Genomic DNA, 9661 nt, shown 5'->3' with positions numbered 1-9661 from the left:
CTAAGACCGACGGCCTCCTCCAGCGAGTCCTTCTCCTTTTGTAACGGGAGAACGGCTCCCCCTTGTGTCACAGTTTAAAAACTGCAGTTAATTTGACACCGATGAAGAAAGCGACCAGCTGGTAAAAATCTCTTAATTGGGTCTTCATAAACGGAGTCATCGTTCTTTTTCTTTCCTCTCTGTATTGTAGAGACCATACAATGTTTTCTTGGAAAAATAAATAAACAACACGTCTGAAAAGGAGGCAAATCTAAAAGCAATTAACGAGGTTAAAACATGTTTACATGCAAAATGTGTTTGTAAATTAACTTACAAAGGTAAATTCAAGAACAAAACCAAGAAAAATAACTCTAAAGGAGTGCTTTCTGAAATAAAGAACTATCCCTTTATAATAAAAGATATGTGGTTGCTGTTCTCCATATACATATTTCAATTATATTCCATGTATTTTTTTTTCTTTTATATTGCTTTTATTGGCTCATTATTTGTTATTGTGTTTCTGTACGTTTTCCTTTCTTTTGTAATTAAATCAGTTAAAAAAAAAAAACTCAGAAGGACAGGAGACACCAGGATCCAGGATGATTTTCTATAAACCGCATAAAGAATTTATATTTTTTAATCATCTCCCTTTGGCTCATTTGCTATAGTATTTTAATTTCTGCTTCAACAACTTTAGGGTATTTGTTAAGAAATTTTAATTCTACCCTTTTGTGGATAGTAGTGTTAGAAATAGACCCAAATGACAAAAACTTGGATGGTTGAAAACACAGAGATTTTATTTGGATGCTTATATCAAAACTAACAAAAGGGAAAACAAAAATAAACAAGCTGTTTGCAAAGCAAAACATCACAGGTCCAGTGATTTGGCATAAACCTCTCCCAAACAGTCCAATTTTCTTATCAAGTCATAACATGTTTAAATATTTATTTAGCAGGAGGAGGAGGTTGTTCTTGTCAGCCGGCTCATGACCTCAATTCTTTTGGGGTGGATTTCTCTTCTACAAAGTTAGCTGAGTTAGCACATGGTTTGGTGAGGCTAAAATGGGAATTGGTGGCTTGTGGGCAGTAATATAACAAAATAAAAGGCAGTAAATTGCTTGTGTTACTAAAACTGGAAGTTTAATCTACACTCACAGCTTTGAGCAAATCCTTCCATCTAATTAAATGAGTTTTCTAAGGCTCAAAAAGCTAGGGGGAAAAACTGGAAGATAAGGAAAGCTTATTTTGCCTCCACACTGAATCAAATTAGTCACACCATTGTGCCAACACACTTTTTTTTTAAAATTTAAAAACAGTTGCACAAAACTCTAAACCCCACAACCAAATAATAGATCTCCTTTTCCCCTTTTTCTTTAGGTATGTCACCAAGATGTCTGAGACTGCCTGTGTCCCTCAAAAGCCAAAATGTTGGGTTCACGAAAAAGAGAATTTGTAACTAATTGTAAGTTAATCTTTTTTTAAAAAAAAAAATCCACTTTCTATAAGCACAAAATTGCAATCACTTCAGGCGGGGATGAGTTGATGAAGCCCAAAGCCTAGAGAAGACCAAGGAATAGTCTTTTTCCAGTGATGAAGCTCCCACAACTTCTGAAGGCAACTGCGGTTCCCTTGGTTGATTGTTCTCACTGTCAGAAAGTTTCTCCTTATTTCCAGGTTAAATCTCTCCTTGTCTAGTTTCCACCCATTACTCCTTGTCTGGCCTTTAGGTGCTTTGGAGAATAGCTTGACCCCTTCCTCCTCTCTGTGGCAGCCCCTCAAATACTGGAAGACTGCTATCATGTCTCCCCTGGTTCTTCTCTTCACTAGACTAGCCAGGCCCAGTTCCTGCAACCATTCTTCATATGTTTTAACCTCCAGTCCCCTAATCCTCTTGGTTGCTCTTCTAGGCACTCTTTCTAGAGTCTCAACATGAACTATGAAAGATAAACTGAGGTTAAACAAGAGGACATATATTTATGTATCCCAAAGCAGAACTCAAACGCTATCAGAGAGAAGGGTTATGAGGTACATGATAACATCTTCCAATATTTGAGGGGCCGTGAGAAGAAGGAATTGACTTATTCTCCAGATCACCAGAGGGCAGGACAGGAAGGGTAGAAGCTTATTAAAGAGAGATCCAACCTAGAAATAAGGAGAAATTTTCTGACAGTGAGGACAGGTAATCAATGGAACAGCTTCCCTCTCAGAGTGGGTACCCCATCGCTGGAGGTTTTCAAGAAAAGAGTGGACAACAACTAGCCTGGAATATTTTAAAGACTCCCGCCTTGGGCCGGAGGTTGGACTAGAACAGGGGTCTCCAACCTTGGCAACTTTAAGACTTGTGGACTTCAACTCCTAGAATTCCTTAGCCAGTTTTCTATCAAAACTGAAAGGAATTGAATTCATGGAAGCTACGGAAACACGCTGTTCTGTTGGGTAAAAGACTTTCAAGTTTCTTGGTGGCTCCATCTGAGTCATTTATTAAACTATCTGCTCTTTTCAAGCTGTATATTTTGTGGCTTGACTGGTGCTACCACATTCTCTGCAAGGAGATCACCTCCTTCAACATCAATATTTACCAAAGGTTATTCGGTGTTCTGTGCTTTTTTTTTTTTAACTTAGATAGTGCAGATAGACTGTTGTTGTTTTCTGCTGCAATTTGTTCACATTCCAATCAAATTGGCTATGTGATGACAATATAGTTTGTCTGGAAACTGGGCTTCATTGTGGTTTTCCTAATTATTCCGGGCAGCTGGTAGGTAGATAGTAAGATTCTGGAGTATATTTCAGCTGCTTTGAGGCCCCACCAGCACTCAGAGTTGGACCACTAGATCAGAGGTTGCCAACCTTTTGGACCTCAGGGATCACCAAACTCATAATTTTAAATCCCATGGACCAGAGACCCAGAGAAAATCCCCCCAAAGTCTGCAGGAAAATTCCCCACCCTGTTTTCCTACTGATCAATCATTCTTTATTTGGGATCGCAGGATACCGGTTCCGGCTCCATTCTCAGGGGGAGAGAGAGAGACTTTTGGCTTCATGCAAGGAAAGCAGCAGAAGCAGCAGAAGTCTTCCTTTCTCTCCCCCACATTCCGCCAGAAGTGAGTCTTTGTGAGACTTGTCACACTGGTGCGGCCTCTTGGAGCAGGATGCCTTGCAGGGTCTCAAGGACTCATTTCTGGCAGAATTTGGGGAAGAGAAAGAAAGACTTTTGCTGCTTTCCTTGCATGCAACCAAAAGCAGAAGGAAAAAGAAGCAGGAAGAAGCAGCCCAGTGGCCAGGCAAAGTGTGTGGGGCGACTAGGGCGAGTTCCCCCACTCTGGCCTTTCCCGCCTCCCCTCACTATCTTGTGTTGTTCACAATGCAAGCGACACAAGACTTGTGTTCCCATGGGCCATGTGGGCGGCGCAGCCTTGTGTTCCTGCGCAGCCTGGATTAATTGCTTTGGGGGTGTTTTGGGGGGTGACATTTCTCTGCGGACCACCAAAATGTTCTCGCGGACCCCCAGTGGCCCCCAGCCCGCTGGTTGGCAACCACTGCATTAGATGACCTATAACAGGGGTCTTCAAACTTGACAGCTTTAAGACTTGTGGACTTCAACTCCCAGAATTCTTCCTCCAGTTATGTCAGCTCAGGAATTCTGGGAGTTGAATATATACAATTTCTTACATCCATTTCAGAGGTGGTATTCGGCAAGTTCTGACCAGTTCTGGAGGACTGATAGCAGAAATTTGGAATAGTTAAGAGAACTGACAAATATCACCTCTGACTGGCCCTACCCCCATCTATTCTCTGCCTCCCAACTCCCAGCGGATCGTCTGGACCTTCTTTTGTAGCCCTGCACAGGAGAATGGAGCTGGAAAGCAGGTTAGTGGGGTGGGGAAGGAATGGGGATTTTGCAGTCATCTTTCCCTGCCATGCCCACCAAGCCACACCCACAGAACTGGTAGTACAATTTTTTGAATCCCACATCCACTTTGACCTTTTATCAACATTGTAGAAAGTTTGATCATTACAATTAGAGGTTTCATTTGTTACTTATAGCTGCAGCTCCCAATTATATACTTATATTCCAAGATTATGTATTATTATTATTATTACTATTATTATTATTATTATTGGTGGTTTTGTTTATCTCAGTTTTATTTTTGCATTTTGATTCAACTTTGTATTTGGGTATCTGTTTTTCTTTTGTTAACAGACCACTATTTTAAAAAAAGACACACCTCTTTTAGCGTACCTTATAAAGCTAAGGAAACAAGCAAAAAGAAAAAAAATTAACCTCAGTTAATGAATTAACCCATGTCCTGACTTCATGCAATCCACATATTGGTTGTTTTCTATCCTATGCTCAATTTTTTTCATTTTTTTTTTAGATTTAAAAAAATAATCAAGGTTAATTCTAAAAAAAGCATTGCATGTTTTGGGAAAGCAACTAGAAAGTCTTTTGTTGGCCTGAATTTAAGGTTAATGTGCGAACACAGACAGTACATCCTCTGAAAACTCTTTATGATCATTTGTAGTATATATAGGATTTCTTAGCAAATAGACCAAATATGGCAAATATGGATTAGGAGCGCAAAGAATTGAATCAAGCTATCTCAAGGCTGTTGATTATAACATATGTTGATAGCCATAATGTGCAGAGGTCTGTGAATAATGAGAACTAAAACCTGCAGACATTGAGGCGTGCAATAATCTACTTACCCAATAAACTTTGCCAGTTTATTCCAACCAATTTTACAAGTTTGAGCCAATGGAGAAATATAGCTGATTTTTTTTCTCCCCCTGCTATTGTGGAATGTCAGCTTTCTCTCGTGTTGTGGCCAATTGTGTATTGCAGGTCATCCTCAACTTACGACCCGAGTGTCGGAATTGAGCCTGAAATTTCAGTCACAAGTCACAGCGGTGTTTAAGTGTGTTAATGGTACTCGTGCCTGATTTTATGACCCTTTTTGTGGTGCTTGTTAAGCAAAGGTCATTAAACAAATCCATTTTATCCAACTGATGTTTTTTTTTTCTGGAAATTGGAAGTACAGGTAGTCCTTGACTTACAACAGTTCATTTAGTGACCATTCAAAGTTATAACGGCACTGAAAAAAAGTGACTTAGGATCTTTTGTTTTGCAGTTCCGACCTTCACAGCATCCTCAGGATCATGTGATCAAAATTCAGATGCTTGGCCACTGTCTCATACTTATGACCGTTGCCAGGTCCTGAGGTCACGTGATCTCCTTTTGCGACCTTCTGACAAGCAAAGTCAACAGGGAAGCCAGATTCACTTGGGAAATATTAACTTACCAACTGCGGTGGTTCGCTTAACAACTGAGGTCATAAAGGTCATAAAGTGAGGGGAAACTCACTTAACAAATGTCTCACTTAACAATAGAATTGTTGGGCTCAATTGTGGTCGTAAGTCGAGGAATATCAGTAAAACTGTATTAATATTCTTCTTCTCATCTTTCCTATTACCTACCTCCTTTTCTACTTATGACTTTGTTGCTTGTATCTATACAATTTATATTGTTTTATTTAGTTTCGTAGTACGATTTATGCTGATTGTTCATTTAGTGTCCTATGACTATCACTAAGTGTTGTGTCTTATGATTTATGATGAATGTATTTTTAAGACTATGATCATGATTTATCACTTATAGCTCTTATGTACACTGAGAGCTTAGGTACACTAAGAGTTTCTCATAGTTCAGGATCTCCATTTCTAAAAATTGAAATATGAAGCCAAAAAAACCCTCTTCCTTCTTGTGCATCTTCTTTCTGTTTTTTAAGTTCCATTCTCAATTCTTCCAAGAGTGATAGCATTTTAAAAACTTTTAAACAACCACCCGATTAATTTTAGTCCTTTAGATCCAATAGCCAAAAATCCAAAAATCACCAAGTAATCCAAATAATCCAAAGCTGTTTCTTCTTGCTTCTTTTTTCCATTTTTTCTCCCTGGGGTTCTCTTATCTTGTTACAAAGTTTCAGTTAAAATGTATCTTTTAGAAATCTTGTTAAAGTTTCACTGTTAATTCCTTTCACTTCCAGGTGGTCTCCTCCATTTTTCCAGATCCCACCCTTTTGTTTTTTTCCTTCTTTTAAAAGTTTTTGAGAATCCAAAAATCTTTATTATCCCTTTGACATTTTATTTTCAGCTTAAATACCTGTTAATGTCAAAATGAATCTTTGCTGGTTTCTTGCTTAAATTTCTCAGTTGTCGATATAGGGAAGAAAAGAAAAAAAATCAAATCCTTTCCTTTCCCTCTCTCATTTGCTGCTTCAAAGTCTTCTTTGGGAGCAATGTTATTTTTTATAATTCAGATTCCAGGTACCTTATATTGTTGCTTTTTTAGTTCGACCCAGCCAACCAAAACTTTCTCTTCTTATCTTCCTCCTGCACATTCTTTTCCGGTCGAGTTCTTCTTTGAGGTGGCTATTTCTGACCACCGCTGCAGCCGCCTTTGGGAAAGGGAGTAATGGCCAGCTAAGGAGGAGAGATGCGACTCTCCTTGACCCTGTTAGCAGTCTCCCCACTCTTCCCACTTCTACGGGGTGGCTTAGCCCCGAAACCAGCTGGCTCGAGGTGCTCCAGTGGCAAGCACAGATCGAAACTGTGCTCAATTGCGGATTTTGGTCTGTCGCCGAAGAAACTCAAACTGGAAGCCACAAACTACTTAACTTTGATAAGCACAAGCTTTGCCAAAACCGTGTGAGTCTGCCAAGAATAACAGATAAGAAATAATTTCACAACACAAGAGTCTTCAAATACCAATTTAAGATATTGTTATGTCCACGAGGCTGAGTTTCAAAATGTCTTTGCTTCCTGCAAAGAACATTTGCTTCACAGCTGGCTTTTATCTTCTTGAAGGAGGGGCCATTACCTTGCAGCCTTACTCCCGAGTTGCGCATGCTGCTGCAGCTGCTCTTTCCTACCAGCAGCCCTTTGCGCACATGCACGTGGCACGGGCTCCTCGGGAACCTCATCGCTGCCAGCCCCCACAATCTCTGAAGGCAGCAGTTCACTCCCTAATGGTCCTGGCCCCTCATCTGAGTCCTCACTCTCCTCAGCCGTCCACACCTGTTGCCAGCTAACCACAACCAGATGCTGCAATGGTCATCAGTGTGAAAAACAATCATAAGTTACTTTTTTTCAACGCTGTTGTAGCTTTGGTTACTAAATGGAACTGTTTTGAGGACTGCCTGTATTAAAATTGGGTCACCTATTAGAATTAATTTGCTGCAAGAACCAGGAAATTCTGCTTTTTTTAATGGTGCAATTTATGGATGTAACCAGTAACACTTCATTCTCCGAGACACGTCAACCAGACTTTCGCTGGGAGCAACATTTAAAATATTTTCAGACAATAAAGAAGGAAAATTGGACTTTCTTGCTGTCACATTCATCCAGCTCTTATCTCTGGGTTGAAAATGCTTTAACTCGAATACCCTTCTCCACCCCTAGTTTTTCTATTCCCAATACCGGCGCAACTGCATTCCATTTCCAAACTGGAGAAATAACTGTAATGAGTCTCTCCTAAAACAAACACACATCAAGTTAACTTCCTGATTCTAAGGCAAAGCGCCAGATGCCTGTCTTATAAACACACATTTCCTTGTAGCAACAATGATTTTTCTGCATGAGAGGCATCAAAGACAAGAAATTAAAGTCTTGCGGGGGGGGTTTAAATATGAAATGTCAGGTCTGAGGAAGGAAGCCCAACCTCACTAAGACATATTTCACTTTGATGGAAGCATTCAGTTATTCCAAATGGAATCAGAATCAGAATAGAGCTGGAAGGGACCTGAGAGGTCTTCTAGTCCAGCCCCTTGCTCAAGCAGGAGAACCTATATCATTCTGAACAAACTGCTGTCCAGTAGAAGGCAAAATGTTTGATTAGAAATTCTGGGCAGAATCTGGAAGCCTTACTTTATTTTATTTTATTTTAATTTTAAAAAGACTTTAATTGAAATTAAAATATTAAAATACAAATATATCTATACAAAAAAAAATAAGTTTGTACAATTCACCATCATTCTTTGATCTTAGCTCTACTCATACATTCCAAATATTCATACATTCCAAATATTCTAGTTTAGGGGTCGCCAACCTTTTGGACCTCAGGGACCACCAAACTCATAATTTTAAATCCCAGGGACCACTAACCAGTTCTGTGGGCGTGGCCTAATTTGTGGGTGTGGCTTGGTGGTCATGTGACTGGCTTGGCATGGCTTGTATGTAAGTATTATAAATATTTATATAAATATGGAATTTTTCATTAAAAAGAGCAACTTTTACCTAAAATCAGGCAAAGCAGGCAGGCAGATTGAGTTGCTCACAGAACCATTCAGTGATCTATCTATCTGCCATCAGCTAGCTCAGTCTGTCACATAAAATTTGCTTGCCGTGAGTCTGCACTGAATAATAGAACCTTCAGTCCTAAGGGAGGTTCAGCTGTGCTTAAAAACGGAGCCGAAGATCTAAAGACTAGGTAGAAAGCAAGAAATCCAACCATTTCCTGCTTCCTAGCTAATCTAAATCTCCCGGCACAGCAGAACAGCTGATGATCGGAAAAAGGAAAAATAGCAACTTAGCAGGCAAGTTTGCAGGGTAAGGAGTGAGTGGGCAGGGAGGGATCCCGCGGGCCATGTGGATGGTGCAGCCTTGTGTTTCTGTGCAGCCTGGATTAATTGCTTTGGGGAGGGTGCTCTGGGGGTGAAATTTCTCTGCAGCCCACCAAAATTTTCTCGAGGCCCATCGGTGGGCCCCAGCCCACCAGTTGACAAACGCTATTCTAGGTAATCATGTACATATATAGAGTTTATATCTTATTCTACCCTATACGTTTCATATTCCTACTATCTATCCATTGATACCAGTTATCCCAAATCGAGTAATATTCTGAGTCTTCCTTATTATTTAATTCTACAGTGAGCTTATCCATTTCTGCACACTCAAATTTTTTTCCGGATTATTAAACAATCTGTCGGTATAGTGACCATTTTCCAAGATTGTGCTAGTGCAATTCTCGATGCCGTGATAATATGTATCATCAAATATTTAATCTTTTTGGTGTATTCTTCCCCTTAACAATGCCCAGAAGAAACAGTTCAGGTGGAAGCCTTCCTTTAATTCAGTTGCTCTACAACGATTATTTTAAGGATTATTCTTGACTTCAAATGTTGTTAAAAAAAGACCGCAATGTGGGCAAAATTCGCTTAGCTACTGTCTCGCTTAGCAACAGAAATTTGGGGGCCAATTGTGGTCGTAAGTCAAGGCCTACCTGTGGTTCATTTTAACCTTGGGACAAAGAAGGTGGACGAGGCATGAAAATATCTTAGTTGTAGTTCATGCACTTGAGTTTGCATTAGATTGGGAAAAGATTTCCAAATACCTGTTACACTGATCATAAATCAGCATGGCAGCTTATCTTTTCTGCTTGTCACACAAGGTGTGTCAAGTATAGGTACATGAGTGAGAGAAGTAAATAAAGCAACTTCAATTACACACCATGTAGGGGACTTGGTACTTTCTGAGCTTAGTGGTTTCCTCTTGCACACATTTCATTACCCTGGTAGGTAACATCATCAGTGCTACCGTAGAAGGGATTGGGGTTTGCTCTCTGTAAATATACAGGGCTATAAACAGAGAGCCCCCACCCCTTCTAGCACTGATGATGTTGCCTAGT

The sequence above is a fragment of the Pseudonaja textilis genome, chromosome 7 (assembly GCF_049901715.1).
Source record: "Pseudonaja textilis isolate UNSWEBS1 chromosome 7, rPseTex1.2, whole genome shotgun sequence".
NCBI classification, from domain to species: domain Eukaryota; kingdom Metazoa; phylum Chordata; class Lepidosauria; order Squamata; family Elapidae; genus Pseudonaja; species Pseudonaja textilis.
The sequence above is the reverse complement of the archived record's forward strand: the minus strand, read 5'-3'. Positions refer to the sequence as shown.